We start from the raw sequence: 20,000 nt of genomic DNA, 5'->3' as shown, positions 1-20,000 counted from the left end.
CACATCTGCCAATGTGATATACTGCATCCACTGTACCCGGTGCGGCTTTCTCTACATTGGGGAAACCAAGCGGAGGCTTGGGGACCGCTTTGCAGAACACCTCCGCTCAGTTCGCAACAAACAACTGCACCTCCCAGTCGCAAACCATTTCCACTCCCCCTCCCATTCTCTTGATGACATGTCCATCATGGGCCTCCTGCACTGCCACAATGATGCCACCCGAAGGTTGCAGGAACAGCAACTCATATTCCGCCTGGGAACCCTGCAGCCATATGGTATCAATGTGGACTTCACCAGTTTCAAAATCTCCCCTTCCCCCACTGCATCCCTAAACCAGCCCAGTTCATCCCCTCCCCCCACTGCACCACACAACCAGCCCAGCTCTTCCCCCCCACCCACTGCATCCCAAAACCAGTCCAACCTGTCTCTGCCTCCCTAACCGGTTCTTCCTCTCACCCATCCCTTCCTCCCACCCCAAGCCGCACCCCCAGCTACCTACTAACCTCATCCCACCTCCTTGACCTGTCCGTCTTCCCTGGACTGACCTATCCCCTCCCTACCTCCCCACCTACACCCTCTCCACCTATCTTCTTTACTCTCCATCTTCGGTCCGCCTCCCCCTCTCTCCCTATTTATTCCAGTTCCCTCCCCCCATCCCCCTCTCTGATGAAGGGTCCAGGCCCGAAACGTCAGCTTTTGTGCTCCTGAGATGCTGCTTGGCCTGCTGTGTTCATCCAGCCTCACATTTTATTACCTGTGTAATGTTGGGAGAATTGGAAGATCCTCTTTCTACATTCCAGGATCATCAGATTCCGGTCGCCCTGCTACAGGAAGGATGTTATTAAAGGATGCAAAAAAGACTTACCAGGATGTTACCGAGACTGGAAGGTTTGAGCTATAAGGAAAGGTTGCGTAGAACATAGAATGTAGAACAATACAGCACAGGAACTGGCCCTTCGGCCCACAATGTTGTGACAAACATGATGCCAAATTAAACTAATCCCTTCTGCCTGCCTTTGGTCCATATCCCTCCATTCCTTGCATATTCATGTGCTTATCTAAAAGTCCCTTAAACATCCCTATTGTATCTGCCTGTTCCACCACCCCCTAGCAGTGCATTCCACACTCCTACCACTCTCTGTGTATATCACATCTCCTTTGAACTTACCCCCTCTCACCCTAAATGCCTGCCCCCTAGCATTAGACATTTCAACTTTGGGAGAAAGATTCTGACTGTCAACACTGTTTATGCATCTCATGATTTTATAAACTTTAATCAAGTCTCCCCTCAGTCTCCGCAGCTCCAGAGAAAACAACCTGCATTTTTCTAGCATCTCATTAAACATTTACCAGGATGTGGTATGGAGGAGCACCTAGAGCTCAGACCCTCTAATCCAAGCAGCGTCCTGGTGAACCTCCTCTGCACCCTCTCCAAAGACGCCACATCCTTCCTTTATAGCCCATCCTTCATTGGCCTGGAGATGGTGGTGAACCGTTGCACTTGTTTGGGTGGAGGGGCACCCTGGAATGTTGTAAGGAATTCCGGGATTTGGACCCAGTCACAAAACTCCAGCTGTGGTCAGACTAGTGTCTGGTATCACTTTAGCAGAAGCTCTGGTGCTCACTCCTTAGCTTCGCCCCTGAACACTGGTCCCAAAGTCTGCCTGGGAATAGCGACTCAGCGGATAGCGTTTATCTGGCCTCTGAAGATTGTGGTTCAAGTCTTAGCTCTGAATGGAAATCAGCAAATGGCAGTAAAGTACAGAGGGCTTACAAAAATAGAGCAAAAGTTATCCGTTAAAAGTTGCAAATGCAGTTAACAATTTGAAGCTGTTCCCAAGGCCTTCTCCCAAATGTACTTATATTTCTGTGGCACTGGTAGTCTATAAAACTTGGGGCATTGCTACCTGTTTAAATGCCACATTCCGATTCTGCGTGGCACCGCCAGAGACACCAGGTTGTAAGTCCGAAAGGTTTATTTGATACCACAAGCATTCGGAATGTGGTCCCTTGGTCAGGTGACCATGGACTATAAGCTGGTGTCATGTGACTTCTGACTTTGCCCACCCCAGTCCAACACAGGCGTCTCCACATCATGGCAAGATAGCAAAGTGTAGAGCTGGATGAACACAGCAGGCCAAGCAGCATCTTAGGAGCGCATAAGCTGACGGGCTCCTAAGATGCTGCTTGGCTTGCTGTGTTCATCCAGCTCTACACCTTGTTATCTCGGATTCCCCAGCATCTGCAGTTCCTATTATCTCTCCGCATCATGGCTCCCGATTTTGTGTGCACAGGGCTCCACCTGGTGGTGTCACTGGTCACAAATTCAACCCTCTGGTTCTTTTTAGTATCTCACATTTTGTAGTGTTTTGCTTCAGCGGCACAGACGGGTTCTCACTTCAGAAAAGATTGACAATTGAAGCTGATGTATTGCTGACCTGTCAGCTCCCTGTGACACTGAACAGGGTGTTTATTAATTTTCATACGGGCATGTGGACTTTGCCCAATGGGTCAGCATTTTTCACCGTGCGGAAGGTGTCAGTGTGGACTTGTTGGGCTAAAGGGCCTGCTTCCACACTGTATGAAATCTATGATTCTATGAAGGTAATGGTGAATCATTTTCTCAAGTCACTTTGGTCTTTGGGTTATAGGAGGTGCTGCTAAGATGGAAATTCTAGGATTTTGATTCAGTGACAATAGAATCCCTACAGTGTGGAAACAGGCCCTTCGGCCCAACAAATCCACACCGAACTTCAGAGCATCCCACCCAGACCCATCCCCCTATAGCCCACCTAAACTACACCTCCCTGAACACTATCGGCAATTTCCCATGGCCAATCCACCTACCCTGCACATCTTTGGACTGTGGCAGGAAACCGGAGCACCTGGAGGAAACCCATGCAGACACAGGGAGAATGTGCAAACTCCACACAGACAGTCGCCCAAGGCTGGAATTGAACCTGGGTCCCTGGGGCTGTGAGGCTGCAGTGCTAACCACTGAGCCTCCATGCTGAATGCCACCAATAATGAAGAAATGGTGACCAGAATGATGTGTAGCTTGGAGGGGAACCCAAAAATGTTGATCTTACTGCGTAACTGCTGCACTTGTCCCTCTCCTCTTAATTCCCTGGGGGTGGGGGATGGGTTAAACCCAGCCATTTCAAGGGAAGGTGATGGCCTAGTGTTATTATTGATGGACTGTTAATCCAGAGATCCAGATGATGTTCTGGGGTCCTGGGTTTGAATCCTGCCACGGCGAAAGGTGGAATTTGAATTCGATAAATATCTGGAATTAAGAGAGTCTGATGACGACCGTGAATCCATTTCCAATTGTCAGGAAAAACCCATTTGGTTCACTAATGTCCTTTAGGGAAGGAAACTGCCATCCTTACCTGGTCTGGCCTACATGGGACTCCAGACCCACAGCAACGCGGTTGACCCTTAACTGCCCTCTGGGCAACTAGGGATGGGCATTAAATGCTGCCTGGCCAGCGACACCCTCATCCTGTGAATGAATGAATAAAGAAAATAAAACAAACCACAGTCTTTAGTTTATGATCCATTTTAATATTTACACTGTCAACCACCTGTTTTTTTGATTCACACATTCAGTCAATTGCATGGATTGAGTGAATAGCCAAGGTCCCTTCCCAGGATAAGGGAGTCCAAAACTAGAGGGCATCCGTTTAGTGTTAGAGGGGAAAGATTTAAAATGGACCTAAGGGACAACTTTTTCACATGAAGGGTGGTGCGTGAATGGAATGAGCTGTGTGAGGAAGTGGTGGAGGCTGGTAAAGCACAACATTTATTGGGCATCTAGATGGACAAATGAATAGGAAGGGTTTAGAGGGATATGGGCCAAATGCTGGCAAATGGGACTAGATTTATTTAGGGTATCTGGTCGGCATGGATGAGTTGGTCCAAAGGGTCTGTTTCTGTACTGTACAGCTGTATGAGCGTCTGACTATGAGTGTCCAGTTTGGACGCAGACTAACCAGAGGAACGCGACATTAGGTGTATCTGCATGGCCCGAGGAACACTGATTGTTTAAACCACAATAGATGAGCAGGCAGCAAAGATTTGGATCCCACAACTAATTGTATACTTTGGTATGCTGTTGCTGGCTCTGTGGATCAGGGTCAGTCTGAGAACCACAACTCCGCAACAAGCAGCTATTTACAAAACTAAAGCCTTACATTTCGGCAGCAAATCTTCTAACGTCTGCAACAGTTAACAGCGTACTGCCACGTGGTTTAGAACTCACTCATAGACCCACACAGTTAGATCGATGGCCAAGTCGGTTCTTGCCACTCATCACATACTTGCTGTCTCATGCTACATGAGGGTAACACAGTTGGATCAGATTGACTATGGAGGGTGGAGGTCAGAGTTCATCTGCCATCAGTGGTCATGCCCTTATGGAGACAAGGCAGAGTTAACATTTCAAGCGCATTGGCTGTTCTTCAGAAATGTGGAGTTCTGAAGAAAGGTCACCCGAAGTTGACTGTGCTTCCTTCTTTAGGGGTGCTGCCAGACCTGCTGAGTTTCTCCAGTTCTTGCTGTTTCTTGTTTCAGGCCTTCAGCATCTGCAGTTCTTGGTCTTATTTTTGTCTTCTGCCATTTAGTGATTGAATGAGACCCATTAGGTATTCAGTGTGTGAATTAATCTTTATTCTGACATTTCATCCCGAACAAACAGACAGTAAGGTATGTACCTGAAGCTGCTCATTAAGCACAGGATGAGAATCAGCACAATTCAAACTGAAACATTGAGCATGCATGAGCAGGCAGTAACATTTGAGGATGGGGTCATCTAACAGTTTGACTAACAGAATTAACAGATCGAATTAGTTAACAAAATGTTAAATAGGTTAAAAAGCTCAGTTTTATCACAAGAAGTCAGCAGTGAGTGATTTGATGGTTATCATCTATTGTTGACAGTGGAGTCTGAAACTAATGTGTTGAGGCTTTTTTTATAATTAAAGTCTTGAATAGTTGGCAGTTAACAGCGTTAAACTGTCTTTGGTTTATATATCTTCTAATCAGCCTGTGCAGAGGTGTAATTACATGGCTTTGGAGCAGGTGAACACAGGCCCCCCCCTAGTCTAGAGGTAGTGACATATCATTTTACTATGAGAGGGCCCCACTGACAGTCAATTGAGCAGATTAGAGTTCATTTTCAGGCAGGTCCCAATGCACAGAACTATCTACGATCTTTTCCTGATAGCTCAATGGTTGAGTTAAACTACAGTGGATAATAATGTTGATGTTAAGGCTTTGCATGATGCATATGTCTAGTGGAGATAACATTTGTTCCTCTTGACTTCCCTGTCATGACTGAGTCTGATGTACCCACATTGACCCCTTCCAACTTGCTGTCTTAAACTCTCACTTCTCTGATCTCGAGAAAAGCTGACATTTTCAGTAATGAAATTTAAAGCTGCATAATCTGATGGTTATACCCTCCTTTCTCACAGCGTGTACGTCAGCACATCTACAGATTACCCAGTCATGCATAGTCCAGGCTTTAAATAAATGCTTGGTTATATAGAGCTAACACATTGTTAATTGGGCATTAGAACAGAAGCTTTTCATCTTTCACTCAGCAAAGCCAAGACACAGGATGTAGGCTGGGGTGGGGGGGGGGGGGGCAAATAAAAGAGACACCATTTCATGCGGAATGAGGTGCTACTCGGTAATTGGTGTGGAGATTCAGCAAGAACACATGGACGGATTTTTGATTGACAAGGAAGGTGAGGGTTAAGAGGGCCAGCTGGGAAACTGGATTGTGGCCTCAGCTCTAATCATGATCCTATTGGATGGCAGAGCAGGGTTTGAATGGCCTATTCTTCCCTTATTTTGTATGATCTTACATTGATGATGCAGCTAAAAAGAAGCCTTGTTTCATTTCTGTTCACCATGCACTGTGCCCACAGCAGATTCAAACCAAATTCAGACCTCACCTACATTCAGCAAGGATCTGTAAATAGGGCTAGCAAGCAGAAACCCACAGAAAATTGTTTCTTTTGATTCTTTTTGATTTGATTTATTGTTATCACACGTAGGACTGGTAGTTCTGCCAAAACGCATGTTTTGTTAATACCAATTGGCTGTAACATGATTGATGGGTAGTGGATAAAAACTGAAAGAACTGCGGATGCTGTAAATCAGGAACAAAAACAGAAGTTGCTGGAAAAGCTCAGCAGGTCTGGCAGCGTCTGTGAAGGAAAACAGAGTTAATGTTTCAGGTCCGATGACTCCACCTCTGAGGAGTTGTTCTTGTTGATGAATGCTGGATGCTGTTTGGATAAAGCAAACTTTGTGCTGTACAGGTATAGTGATTTACTAAAGACGATTTCCCTATAATGCGATTTTCTTATAGCGCATGGGGCGCAGCTATCATGTTACAGGAGAACTACCTGTACAAGCAAACCATAACATACAAAGTGCATTAAGGCAATAGAACAGAGCGAGGAATACAATGTTACAGCTGCAGGGAGGGTGCACGTGAGTGAGATCAACATTAAATTTAAGATTTGAGAGATCCATTCAGACATCCAATAGCAGTGGGCAAGAAGCTCATCCTGAACCTGTCGGTGTGTGTGTTTAAGCTTTCACATCTGAAGAGGGTGGAGGCAATTATAACCGGAATGGGAGGGGTCTTTGATGATGTTGGCTGTCTGTCTGAGGCAGCGGGAAATGTAGATGGAGTCAATGGATGGAAGGTTGTCTTGCCTGATGGGCTGGCCTGTGTGTTTGCAACTCTCTGTGAATTCTGAAGGTCCTGAGCAGAGAAGTTACCGTACCATGCTGCGATACCATGCCAGATAGAGTGCTCTTCATTTCTGTTCCAGGGATACACCAACTGGGGCATGTCATTATAACCCAAACCTGGGGACCTCAGCACCAAATACGGGCCAAGCTTGGGAGAGGCACAGACACTAAACATTCAGCGACAGCCCAAGGCATGAGACAGTAAGCCAGAAATGCTCTAGGATCCATGACGGAGAAGAACTAGTGGAAATCTGGAACTAGGGCTGTAACCGCAGCCAATGAGAGACAAAATGGCAGAGGAAGAGGGGTGGGGGAAGATAAATAAATACATAGCTATTTCAACTGTGTAAACTTCAAAACCACTAAGAAGGTTCACTAAATAGACTCAAACTGTTCACAATAAGTTTACATTAAACTTGTATCCAAAAGATCAATTATAGAGTCATAGAGTCATTCAGCATGGAAACAGACCCCTGGGTTTAACTTGTTCATGCTGAATAAGATTCTCAACGGAACTAGCCCCATTTGCCTGTGTTTCCCTCTAAACCGTTCCTGTTTATGTTCCTGTCCAAATGTCTTTGAAATGTTGTAACTGCACCTGCATTTACCGCTTCCTCTGACTGTTCATCTCACACGCAAACTGTGTGTGAAAAAGTTGTCCCTCAGGTCCCTTTTAAATCTTTCTTCTCTCACTTTAAACTTACGCCCTCTAGTTTTGGATTGCCCCTACCCTGGGGAAAAGATCTTAGCTATTCAACTTATCTGTGCCCCTGGTGACTTTATACACCTCTATAAGGTCACCCATCAACCAGGGAAAACAGTCCCAGACTATTCAACCTCTCCCTATAACTCAAACTCTCCGTTCCTGGCAACATCCTGGTAAATCTTTTCTGGACCCTTTCCAATTTAGTTACATCCTTTCTATATCAGGGTGACCAGAATTGTACACAGTACTTCAGAAGTGGCCTCCCCAGATTCCTGTATAACCTCAATATAACGTCCTAACTCCTATACGCTCTGTTCTGACCAATGAAGGCAAACATACCAAATGCCCCTTTACCACTCTGTCTATGTGTGCAGTCACTTTCAGTGAACTCTGCACCTGAAACCCTGGGTCTCTCTAACCAAAAAACCCCCAAAAGAACTGCGGATGGTGGAAGTCAGAAACAAAACCAAGAGCAGCTCTGAAGAAGGTTCACTGGACCCAAAACATTAACTGTGGTTTCTGACTATGGAAGCTGCCAGACCTGCTGAGTTTTTACAGCACACTATATTTTTGTTTCCGGCCCTAGGTTTGTTATTCAACAGCACTCCCCCAGGGCCCTACCATTAACTGAGTATGTCCTGCCTTGGTTGGCCTGACCAAAACACAACGTCACATTTATCTGAATTAAACTCCATTTGCCATTCCTTGGCCCATTAGCCCAGTTGATCAAGACCCTGCAGGAGTCTTAGATAATCTTCTTCACTGTCTGCTACCAATTTTGGTATCATCTGCAAACTTACTAACCATGCCTCCTATATTCTCTTCCAAAATCATTTATATAAATGATCAACAACCGTGGACCCAGCGCCGATCTTTGCGGCACACCGCTGGCCACCGGCCTCCAGTCTGAAAAACAACCCTCCACCATCACCCTCTGCCTCCTACCATCAAGCCAATTTTGTATCCAGTTGGCTAGCTCTGCCTGGATCCCATGTCATCTAATATTGCTATTCAGTCTATCATGCAAATTGAATGAATATAGAGGCTGAAACTTCTTTGCAGATGTTATATAGCTGAGCCTCCATTCTCTTTATCATTTAGCTAAAGTGGCGAAATGTGAGTTAACATTGCTGACTTGGTGGACCTTGGCCTGGGCTGGATATTTGAGTCCACTCCTGATAGGTTAGAAATGGTATGTACCCAGGAGGCTGTTCGGAAATAGGATCCTTGCCTTCATCAGCACTTACACAAACAAGGAATGAGTAGGCTCTTCAAGCCTGCTCCACCATTCAATAAAACAATGGCCGATCTGATTTTAAACTCAACTCCACATTCCTGCATAACACCTGCAACTCCAGCCTGATAATCTCTCAGCCCCTTGGTAATCAAGAATATCTCTGCCTTAAAAAGTATTTAAAGATTCTGCATCTACGGGCTTTTGAGGAAGGGAATTATAAAGACTCACAGGCCTCTGTGGGAGGATAGAAGTTTCCTCATCTCCGTTTTGAATGGGTGACCCCTCATTTTTAAACAGCGACCTCTCGTTCTAGATTCTCCCACAACAGGAAGCATCCTTTCCACATCCACCTGGTCATGGCCCCTCAGGATCTTACATCTTTCATTCGAGTCGCCTCTCACTCTTCTAAACTCCAGAAGATACAGGCTCAGCCTGTCTAGCTTTCCCTCAAAGTTGGCACAAAATGCCAAGAAGCCTCTTTGCAAATCCCACGCCAGTAAAGACATGAATATTGAGCTGGTCTTCCCAAACAAAAGCACCTACAAGTAAAATTGGAGCAACTTGGGAGCGAGCTTTCTGGGGAAGGGATGGCCAAATGAGGTGATCATGTCCTCAGTGAGAGAGCTGACACTTGCCTCACTGACATTATTTGGAAAGGTGGCCATTGACAGTTCTTCAGCCCCCAATTCTTAGGTGTCCACTGTGCATGCCTTATAAATTGAGCTTGCACTGATTGGTCACATGGCCTCCCATTGATAAAATTCATATGATTAGCATCCCATCCTTACACACACGATAAGCAGATGCAGAACATGCCAGTCTCTCCTTTGATGGTTTCTCTGAATTGATTGTACACCCATCACTTGGGAGGCAAGTGGCTGATGCATTCTGGGTATAGGCTTGGTTGCAGAGGACAAATCTGATAATCTGATAACCGCTGTGAACACAGATTTGGCGATTAAACTCCTGATGCAGAGCACTGTAGCCATGGCAACTCAAAGTCAAGAACTATAATGTGCATCCTGCAATTTCATGGGATTTTCTTGCTGTCCAATGGGCTGAAATGATGGAACACATCAAGTGTGGCAGGTATAGTAAAATGTTTTGGACAAAATGGTGTGAATGACGTAGGTTTGAGTGAGATTCCATTCCTGAACAAGTCAAACAGGCCTCATTGAGGCTCAGTGCACACTGATGTAATGATCAAGGGCTACAGATTCTATGCAGCTTGAGGTCAAATGTTAGAGAAGCTTCTTGCTCGTAATCAAACGTAGGTAGAAAGATTTATTTGATACTGTTCCCATCACCACCTTTAACATGACCGTGCAGTGAGAGATTAGCCGATTAAGTTACATCTGATTGACATCCCATTAATGCTTCTGGGGATGAGCATTTAATAAAAGTCTACATGTGCTTCCTGAGGGAGGGGAGACTGAGGATGGTGATTGGCGGGGGTGGGGGGGTCTGTGCTGCCTGTGAGAGAGGGGAGAGTGAGGATGGTGATTGGCGGGGGTGGGGGGGTCTGTGCTGTCTGTGAGAGAGGGGAGAGTGAGGATGGTGATTGACGGGGGGTGGTCTGTGCTGTCTGTGAGGGAGGGGAGAGTGAGGATGGTGATTGGGGGGAAGGGGTCTGTGCTGTCTGTGAGAGAGGGGAGAGTGAGGATGGTGATTGAGGGGGGGTGGTCTGTGCTGCCTGTGAGAGAGGGGAGCGTGAGGATGGTGATTTTGGGGGAAGGGGTGTGTGCTGTCTATGAGAGAGGGGAGAGTGAGGATGGTGATGGGGGTTGTGTGTGCTGTCTGGGAGGGAGGGGAGAGTGAGGATGGTGATGGGGGTGTGTGTGTGCTGTCTGTGAGGGAGGGGAGAGTGAAGATGGTGATGGGGTGGAATAAGGGGGTGTGTGCTGTCTGTGAGGGAGGGGAGAGTGAGGATGGTGATGGGGTGGATAAGGGGGTGTGTGCTGTCTGTGAGGGAGGGGAGAGTGAGGATGGTGCTGGGGTGGAATAAGGGGGTGTATGCTGTCTGTGAGGGAGGGGAGAGTGAGGATGGTGATGGGTTGGAATAAGGGGGTGTGTGCTGTCTGTGAGGGAGGGGAGAGTGAGGATGGTGATGGGGATGTGTGTGTGCTGTCTGTGAGGGAGGGGAGAGTGAGGATGGTGCTGGGGTGGAATAAGGGGATGTGTGCTGTCTGTGAGGGAGGGGAGAGTGAGGATGTTGCTGGGGTGGAATAAGGGGATGTGTGCTGTCTGTGAGGGAGGGGAGAGTGAGGATGGTGATGGTGTGGAATAAGGGGGTGTGCTTTGCACGTACTATGAGAGGGTGTAGCCCCACCATCATCTGCTGTTTGGTTTCCTGTTGCACTTCAGTCTCATTCCCTTGGCCTTTAGCTGCTGGGGGTGGGGGCTGGGGATGGAGAAGGTGGGAATAGTGGGCAGGTCATGTGCCGCTCTTTGGGACTGCTCCTGGCTTTGGGCCAGGTCCCAAGGATAGCTTCAGAAAGGAGAATTACGCAAACATGAATTGCCTTGCCTCTGATTTTCTGAAGAAATCCTTTCTTTGTTTTCAGTGACTCATGGCTCGATTCATTTGAAAATGCAATGTTCTGATTATCTGCAGGTCGAGCTCCAGCAACGCAATCTCTTCATTATCCGTTCAATCACAGTGATGGATTTTCTCTAATCAAAAAAAAGTTGGTTTTGTTCAAATGTGTAAGCCACAGATTAGAAAATTAGTAAAGGAACATGTACAAAAATACAGGAAATGGATTTTTTTTATAGAAAGAAGGCAGGATTAAGGCTTTGTAGAAAATCAGTTGAAAGGATCTTTTTAACAGAAAATTGAACACTTTATACTGTAGACTGAGATGGTCTCAATGACGCTGACCTCTGGAGTTCGAATTTGTATTTTTCTATCTTTACCTGTTTCATCTGAGGGGAAATTAGTTGAGAAAAGATGCTTCCATTGTTTTTGTGATTTCCACTGAATGAATTGAATTAAAATCTGCAAGACTAGTCCAGCACAGAGTCCTTTGACCTTCTATCACAGACATTTAACTTCTGAGTAACAAAAACAAAGTTGCTGGAAAAGCTCAGCAGGTCGGGTAGCATCTGTGGAGGATTAATGTTTCAGGTCCAGTGACCCTTCCTCAGAACAGGATCTGAAACGTTAACTGTTTTCTCCTCCACAGATGCTGCCAGACCTGCCAAGCTTTTCCAGCAACTTTGTTTTTGTTACTCAGAAGTTAAATTTGTTAAATTTTTAAAGCTTTTGTTGCTGATTTACAGCATCTGCAGATCTTTTGATTTTTGCTTAACTTCTTCATCTCTGGTTATTCAACATCTTAATGGTGACAACAGCTCTTTCATAGCTCTGGTCTTTGCTCCAAAACTGGTGCAAGCATTTTGTGAAATTTTCAAAGCTCAGCATTCCTGGTAAGGATGAATTGTTATCTGGGGGTCACTTAGACTTTGAAAGGAATAGTCTATTGAGAAGAGTGAGAAACAAGGCAAAGTTGACCCAGTCTTACCAGACCATAGGGCTCTTCTCTCATTAGAGAGAGGCAACTGGTTGTGTTTTAATCTGAGTGCTACCACACCTTCGATGAGGGGAAGAGGGTGAGAAGGAGAGTCCTTCAAGGTAACCTGAGGATGGTATGATGGCTCAGTGGTTAGCAGGACCAGCAACTCATATTCCGCTTGGGAACCCTGCAGTCCAATGGTATCGATGTGGATTTCACAAGCCTCAAAATCTCTCCTCTTCTACCGCATCCCAAAACTAGCCTAGCTCATCCCCACCTCCCTAACCTGTCCTTCCTCTCACCTGTCCCCTCCACCCACTTCATCCCGCCCCGTTGACCTGTCTCCTACCTGGACTGACGTATCTCCTCCCTACCTCCCCACCTCCCTACCTACAGTCACCTTTACTGGTTCCATCCCTGCCTCTTTAACTTGTCTGTTTCCTCTCCATCTATCTTCTTCTCTATCCGTCTTCGATCCGCCTCTTCCTCTCTCCCTATTTATTTCAGAACCCTCTCCCCCTCCCCCACTTCTGAAGAAGGGTCTAGGCCGGAAATATCAGCCTTCCTGCTCCTCTGATGCTGCTTGGCCTGCTGTGTTCATCCAGCCCTACGCCTTGTTATCTCAGTGGTTAGCACTGCTGCCTCACAACACAAAGGACATAGGTTCGATTCCATCCTTGGGCGACGAGCTGTGTGGAATTTGCACATTCTCTCTGTGTCTGTGTGAGTTTCCTCCGGGTGCTCCGGTTTCCTCCCACAATCCAAAGATGTGCAGGCTCGGTGGACTGGCCATGGGAAATTGCCCGTAGTGTTCAGGGTTGTGTGGGTTATAGGGGGATGGGATGCTCCAAGGGGCAGTGTGGACTTGTTGGGCCGAAGGGCCTGTTTCCACACTGTAGGGAACCTAATCTAATCTAATCTACACTATTTCCACTTTCACACTCGCCAACTAACATCGTGCCTATGTCTTATTCATTTTGCTTCTTTGAATCTCACTCTTATACTCAGCAGATGTAGCCAGTAGCTTAATCAATACAGAGCATACTGAAGATGTGAGAGCTAAACAATGTGAAGGAGTTAATTCAAAGCAAAATAGCGCGGCTGCTGGAGATTGGAAATAAAAACAGGAAGCGTTGGCAAAATCCAATACTCTTCTTCAGAGCTGTTCCAGAGAGGATTCGTAATGGACTCAAAGCATTAACTCTCTTTCTCTCTGCACAGGTGCTAGCAGACCTGCTGACTTTCTCCAGCAATCTCTGTTTTTTACCCCATTGAAGTTAATTGTCAGATTTGGCCGAGGTACAGTACTCAGGCTTCCGTTCACGGGCTATATGATTTGTTTATGGAGTCTAACTGAGTTACTTATACAAATAGATAGTGTTGAGAAGGCAGGGAAATTAATACTGTAATAGGCATATTGCTACTCTCAATAATACTTTACTAGATATCTTGATGCCCAAGCATCACGAGTATTAATCCATAAGTATCACTCCATTTCCCTTCAAGTTGAAATACAGTAAATTTTACTTTGCAATAGTACTGTTTAATTAGCAGATCAACATCTGACATTTTTTAGTATCTCGCTGTGGATCAAGCTTAGCAGAGAACCAACCAGATATCAGGAGGCATGAAGAGAAAGGTTAATTTAATATACTGCATCAGTTTTCAAACCAGTTGTTCTGTGAGCCTGTTATTTCAGTTGATGCAGCTAATTAGTTGATTTCAGTTCCATTGAATCAGCCCTTCACATAATATTGCCCTGTGTACAAATTAATCTGGTCTGGAAACTGCACTTATGTTATCGAAAATAATGACTGTCCTGTGATCAGATGTTGTTGACATTTCTGGTTTTGGCTCCCGATTGCAAGTGAAAAGCAAGGTCACACAGATGCAGAAAACTGGAGACTAGGGGAGATTGATGGAGGCATCTGAAGGTACAGGAGACCCATAAGAATCTGGGAGATTTTGGACAGTCTAAATTTCCAGTGCCTATCTCCTTCATCAGGACTAACACTGATATCATCAAAAGAGAGAGGGGAAACTATTTAAATACAACATAGAGAGAGGGATTGTATTATTGTAGTAGGGGTTGGTTAGCTGAATGGCTGGTTTGCAATGCACCGTGACACCAATAGCATGGTTCAATTCCTAAAATGAGCTGAGGTTACCATGAAAGCCCCACCTTCTCGACCTCAGTCCTTGTCTGAGATGCGGTGACCTCTAAGTTAAACTCATAAACCCTTGTCTCTCCCTGTGAGTCCCTGATTGGAGATATTTCCAACAAATTTGGCCTCCTGCCCCATCCAATTAAGCATTTATTTTTGCAATTTCCAATTCTTTTACAGCCAACATGCGAAACTGCACCCCTTTGGTTTGTTTTCATTCTTTATTAGGCTGAGGTGTCCCCACTTAGGCAGATTTTGCCACCTTCCCTCACACAAAGCAGTTTACCAGGCCATTTTAGAGGGGAGTCACAAATCCCTGCCCATGGGCATTCCTAAACCACACGTGTTCTTGTAGCATAACAACTGGTCATCATAATTACTGAGGATCCAGTGTCCACTGTCTATGGTGAAATTCGACTCCACGATCCAGACCATTAATCTGAACCATTGGATTCTTCATATGACCAATGCAGCACGTGATTGTTTGCAGCAGTAGTGAGAAGGTTCACCATTAATTTCTGGAAAGCCCACCAATCCTGGATGGTTACTAACCTTTGTGTGTAGTATGAACCCATAAACATCCAAACAAGGGCATAAGTAGGCCATTCGGCCGCCCCAAGCCTGCTCTGCCATTTATTCAAGTCATGGGTGATCTGACTCTAACCTCAAATCCAGATTCCTGCCTACCCCTGATAACCTTTCACTCTCTTGCTTGATCTACCTATTCCTGCCTTAAAAATATTCTACGATTCTGCTTCCACCAGCCTTTCAGGAAGAGAGTTCCAAAAATTCTGAGAAAAGTTGTTTTGCCTCGCCCCTAGTATAGATGGGCAACTTTTAAACAGTGGCGCCTGGTTCTATATACTTTCATAATGGGAAATACCTTTCCATATCCAGTTAAGAACCCACTGGATCCAAAATATTTCAGCCAAGTGGCTTCTAATTCTTCAAAACTCTGGAGGATACAAGCCCAACCAGTCTACCCTTCCCTTATGAACCAATTCGCTCATTCCTCAACTGTTAGTCTGGTCAACTTTCTCTGAACAACCTCCAACACACTCACATCCTTCTTTAAATAAGATGAGCAATATTGCATTAAGTACTCTAGATACAGTCTCCTCAAGCCCTGTAGAACTGTAATATGACCTGCCTACCTTGGCATTCAGTTACCGTCACAAGTAATGATTACATCCCATTTCCTCATTCCTTGCTGCATCTGCGTACCAACTTTTCGTAATTCATGCACCAAGATACCCAGATTCCTCTACATCTCAGAACTGCAATTTGTCACATTTTTTCAGGCCAGAATGGGCACGTTTGCATTGAGTCGTAGCGTGGTAGAGATATACAGTGCAGAAACAGAGCCATTAGTCCAATTTGTCCACGCCGACCAGATATCCCAAATGAGTCTAGTTCCATTTGCCAGCATTTGGCCCCTATCCCTCTAAACCCTTCCTATTCATATACCCATCCAGGTGCCTTTTAAATGTTCTAACTGTATTGTAAATTTCCATTAAATGGCAACCACAAACTAAATGAAATTTGCGCAAAAGAAAAAGATTTTTGTAGCAGCCAGCTGCCAGAATTCAATGATTGCTGACTGTAATATACTTATTTTCAAGAAAGTGGATGCATCCTGTAGATTATTGTGCTTTGAGCGTAAAGTATTAACTGCTTTGTACCTGACAGAGGATGAATCTTGTACAATTATTGCTAACACAGGACAAGGGTTTCAGCTCAGATATGGGTTTGAGTTACGTGGAAAAGCTGGTAACATTTACAACCTTGATTGTCAACTGTTTCTACTGTAAGTATGATCTAAGCTTTGCTGCATGCGTTTGTCCAATAGAAAAACAGTGCAGAAAAAATGGGCAGCAGACTGAATCCCAGCTACTGCTTCATGTCCAGGCAGTGTTTTGAGAATGCCTGGTGTTGGGAAAATCCCCTCATCAGTTGCAAGAGTAAAAAAGTCCCCCTTTTCATGTTGGATCTATGTACTGTAAGTGGAGTTTTGTAGAACAGATGAAACACAATGTTTCTTTACCACATTCGATAAAAACCACAGGCCCTTATCCACAATATCTCATCCTGTAACAGTTAATATCCCCGGGCACCATGGTCTTGAGAGTTTGTGCTTTGTTGCAATCAATTAGCAGCTCTACAATCTGTTGACTGATGGTAAAGGAGGTTGTGTGCTACAGTGGTAGTAACCCTACCTCTGGGACAGGAGGCCCAGGTTCGTTTCTCAACTTTTCCCTTAGTGTGTCACAACATCTCTGAATCAAACATCTCTGAATTTAGAAAAAAGTCTATAAACTTAGAATGGATATGGGAGAGAGCAGGAACGGGGGACTCAGTTGGATGATCAGTGGCTCAGTGGTTAGCACTGCAGCCTCACAGCGCCAGGGACCCGGGTTCAATTCCACCTTCGGGTGACTGTGTGGAGTTTGGACGTTCCCCTGTGTCAGCGTGGGTTTCCTCCAGATGCTCTGGTTTCCTCCCATGCTCCAAAGATGTGCAGGTTGGGTGGATTGGCCATGCTAAATTGCCTGTAGTGTTCAGGGATGTATAGGTGAGGTGAGTTATAGGGAGATGTATCTGGGTGGGATGCTCTGAGGGTTGGTGTGGACTTTTTGGGCCAAAGAGCCTGTTTCCACACTGTAGGGATTCTGTTCTATTTTGAACAGTAGAGCAACCTCAAAGGGCCGATTGGCCTACTCCTGCTCCCATTTTCAATGTTTTGAAGTGAGACTTCATGAATTCAAGGCTTTAACAGAACAACATCTCTTTTCCTTCAGAATGCAGAATATGTCACAGTTGCGTAACTAAAGCATGGATGTTAAATAACTCTACTTGTATTCCTGTTAACAGAGCACCAATCCTTTTGAAATTGCATTAAAGCTCTTTGGTACGTGTAGCTGCAAATCTCATTGATCTGTATGACAGGGAACCTGATGTATATGTGTGATGTCAGCTGAAAACACCTCATCTCATAGAACCTCAGAAGCAGAGAGCGATGACAAATCTGTGTACAATATAACTCAGAAACCTTATCTGTTTGAAGAAGGGCTTGGAACTTTGGATGTGGTTTGGTTGTATGATTGTTATTGATGAATATCTATAAATGAGCATTTAGACCGTAAATATTAAGTGTATTTAATACAAAACAAGATGACACTAAGGAGAAAGACAGACAGCAAGTCCAGAATTTCCCCTTTTACAAACTTGTGTGAATCATTATTCAAGAACTAAAATTGTCAGAGCACAGGAAGTTTCTTCTTATTTACTCTATCAAAACACTTCTGAGTACCCACATTAAATTTCCACTTAAGCAGATCTGCTCAATTTTGTTTCATCTTTTTCAATCACTCAAGCGCTGCATTCTTCTTCACATTCCGTGGTCACACAGCACCAGGTTATAGCCCAACATTTGAAATCAGAAGCTTTCAGAGCGCTGCCCCTTCATCAGCTGAATGTTCATGTTCCTCCATTACAATTCTCCCAAGTGGGTCTAATATTAGCATAATTAAGCTGGAAGCCTGACACACAATAATGGCTGTCTAAGGAAAGGCTGGCCTCTCTAAGGAATGCCAGGGAGTCAAGCGCTGAATTCTGAACATGGGTGGGGTGCCTTTGCCTGACCTTCCTTTAATTCTTATGAAATCAAGTAACATTTACGTCAACCATGGAGATGGGGCGGGGGAATGCTGGTAGCCATGAGAATCATGGATTGGTGTTGGATGGGGAACAGGGAAATGATGACCATACCACCCCTGCTGGCTTGGATGCTAATGTATAGAAAAGAAAGAAGCGAAGGCAAGAGGAAACTCCACGGATCAGTCTTCCACTGATTGACTGAGAAAAAAGGGACGGCCAAGGCACCCCTTAAGCTCTAATAAAGAGCTGCTTCATAAGAGACAGCGGGTCGTCTAGCTGAAATCACAATGCCAGCTCTGCTGCTGCTTCTTTCCCCTGCTATCCTTGATTGGATGGTCAATGCAACGGGGAATAGTAACTGACCTCATCTTGTAATGTCACGTGGAGGGCACAGCACCAGCAAGTCGCTACAGAAATGGTCTCGATGCCAGAGACTTTCTCCAGTCCGAAATTTTCCAGCGTCCACATGCCACCTATGCCTGGTAAGACTTGGCAGCATTAGAATTGATTAGACACATAGAATCATGCAGCATGGAAACAGACCCTTCCATCCCACTCATCCATGCTGGCCCAAGCTAAACTAGTCCCATTTGCCTGTGTTTGGTCCATATCCCTGTAAACATTTCCTATTTGTGTACATGTCTAAACGTCTTTTTCACAGTACCAGCTTCCACCACTTCCTCTGGCAGCTCATTCCATGCACACACCACCCTCTGTGTGAAAAGTTACCCCTTAGGTCCCTTTTAAATCTTTCCCCTCTCATCTTAAACCTACACCCTGCAGTTTTGGACTCCCCTATCCTGGGGGAAAGACCTTGACTATTCATCCTATCTATGCCGCTCATGATCTTTAAACCTCCATAAGGTCACCCCTCAGCCTCTGATGCTGTGGGGAAAAGAAGAGGTCCCAGCTTATTCTGCCTCTTCTTATAACTTAAACTCTCCAACATCCTTGTAAATTTTTTCTGCACCCTTTCTACTGTAACAACATCTTGCGTATAGAAGGACCAGAATTGTTTGTAGTGCTCCAAACGTGGCCTCACCAATATCTTGTACAGCCGCAGTATGATGCCCCAGTGGCCGTACTTAATGCTCTGACAAATAAAGACAAGCATGCCAAATACCTTCTTCACGACTTTGTCTACGCACTGCTTTCAAGGAACCATGAATCATTCTTTTTCCTTTATTCATTCACGGGATCAGGGCATTGCTGACCAGGCAGCATTTATTGCCCATCTCTAATTACCCAGCGGGCAGTTAAGAACCAACCACATTGATGTGGGCCAGGAGTCACATGTATGCCAGACCAGGCCAGGCCAGGATGGCAGATTTCCTTCCCTGAAGGACATTAGTGAACCAGATGGGGTTTTCCTGACAGTCAGGAATGGACTCACAGTCTTCATTAGATTTTTAATTCCAGGTATTTTACTGAATTCAAGTTCTGCTATCTGCCGTGGCGGTATTCGGACCCAGATCCCCGGGACGTTACCTGGGTCCCTTGATTAACAATCCAGCAATAATACCGCCAGGCTGTCATTGCCCCATCTGCATCACAAGGTCCGTCTATTCAACAGCATTTCCCAGGGCCCTACCGTTAACTGTGTAAGCCCCACCCTGGCTTGCCTTACCAAAATGCAACACCTCACATTTATCTAAATTAAACTTCATTGCCACTTCTCAGAGCGTTTGCCCAATTGATCAAGATCCCATTCTACCCTTAGAAAACCTTCTTCACTCTCTACTATACTACCAATTTTGGTGTCACCTACAAACTTGCTTACCATTCCTCCTATGTTCACATCCAAATCATTGATATAAATGAGAAGCAACAGTGGATCCAGAACTGATCCTTGTGGCACACCATTGGTCACAGGTCTCCAGTCCGAATGACAACCCCTTCCACCATCTCCCTCTACCACCCACTGTCTAGCCAATGTTGTATCCAGT

The sequence above is a fragment of the Stegostoma tigrinum genome, chromosome 23 (assembly GCF_030684315.1).
Source record: "Stegostoma tigrinum isolate sSteTig4 chromosome 23, sSteTig4.hap1, whole genome shotgun sequence".
NCBI classification, from domain to species: Eukaryota; Metazoa; Chordata; class Chondrichthyes; order Orectolobiformes; family Stegostomatidae; genus Stegostoma; species Stegostoma tigrinum.
This window is presented reverse-complemented; position numbering follows the sequence as displayed.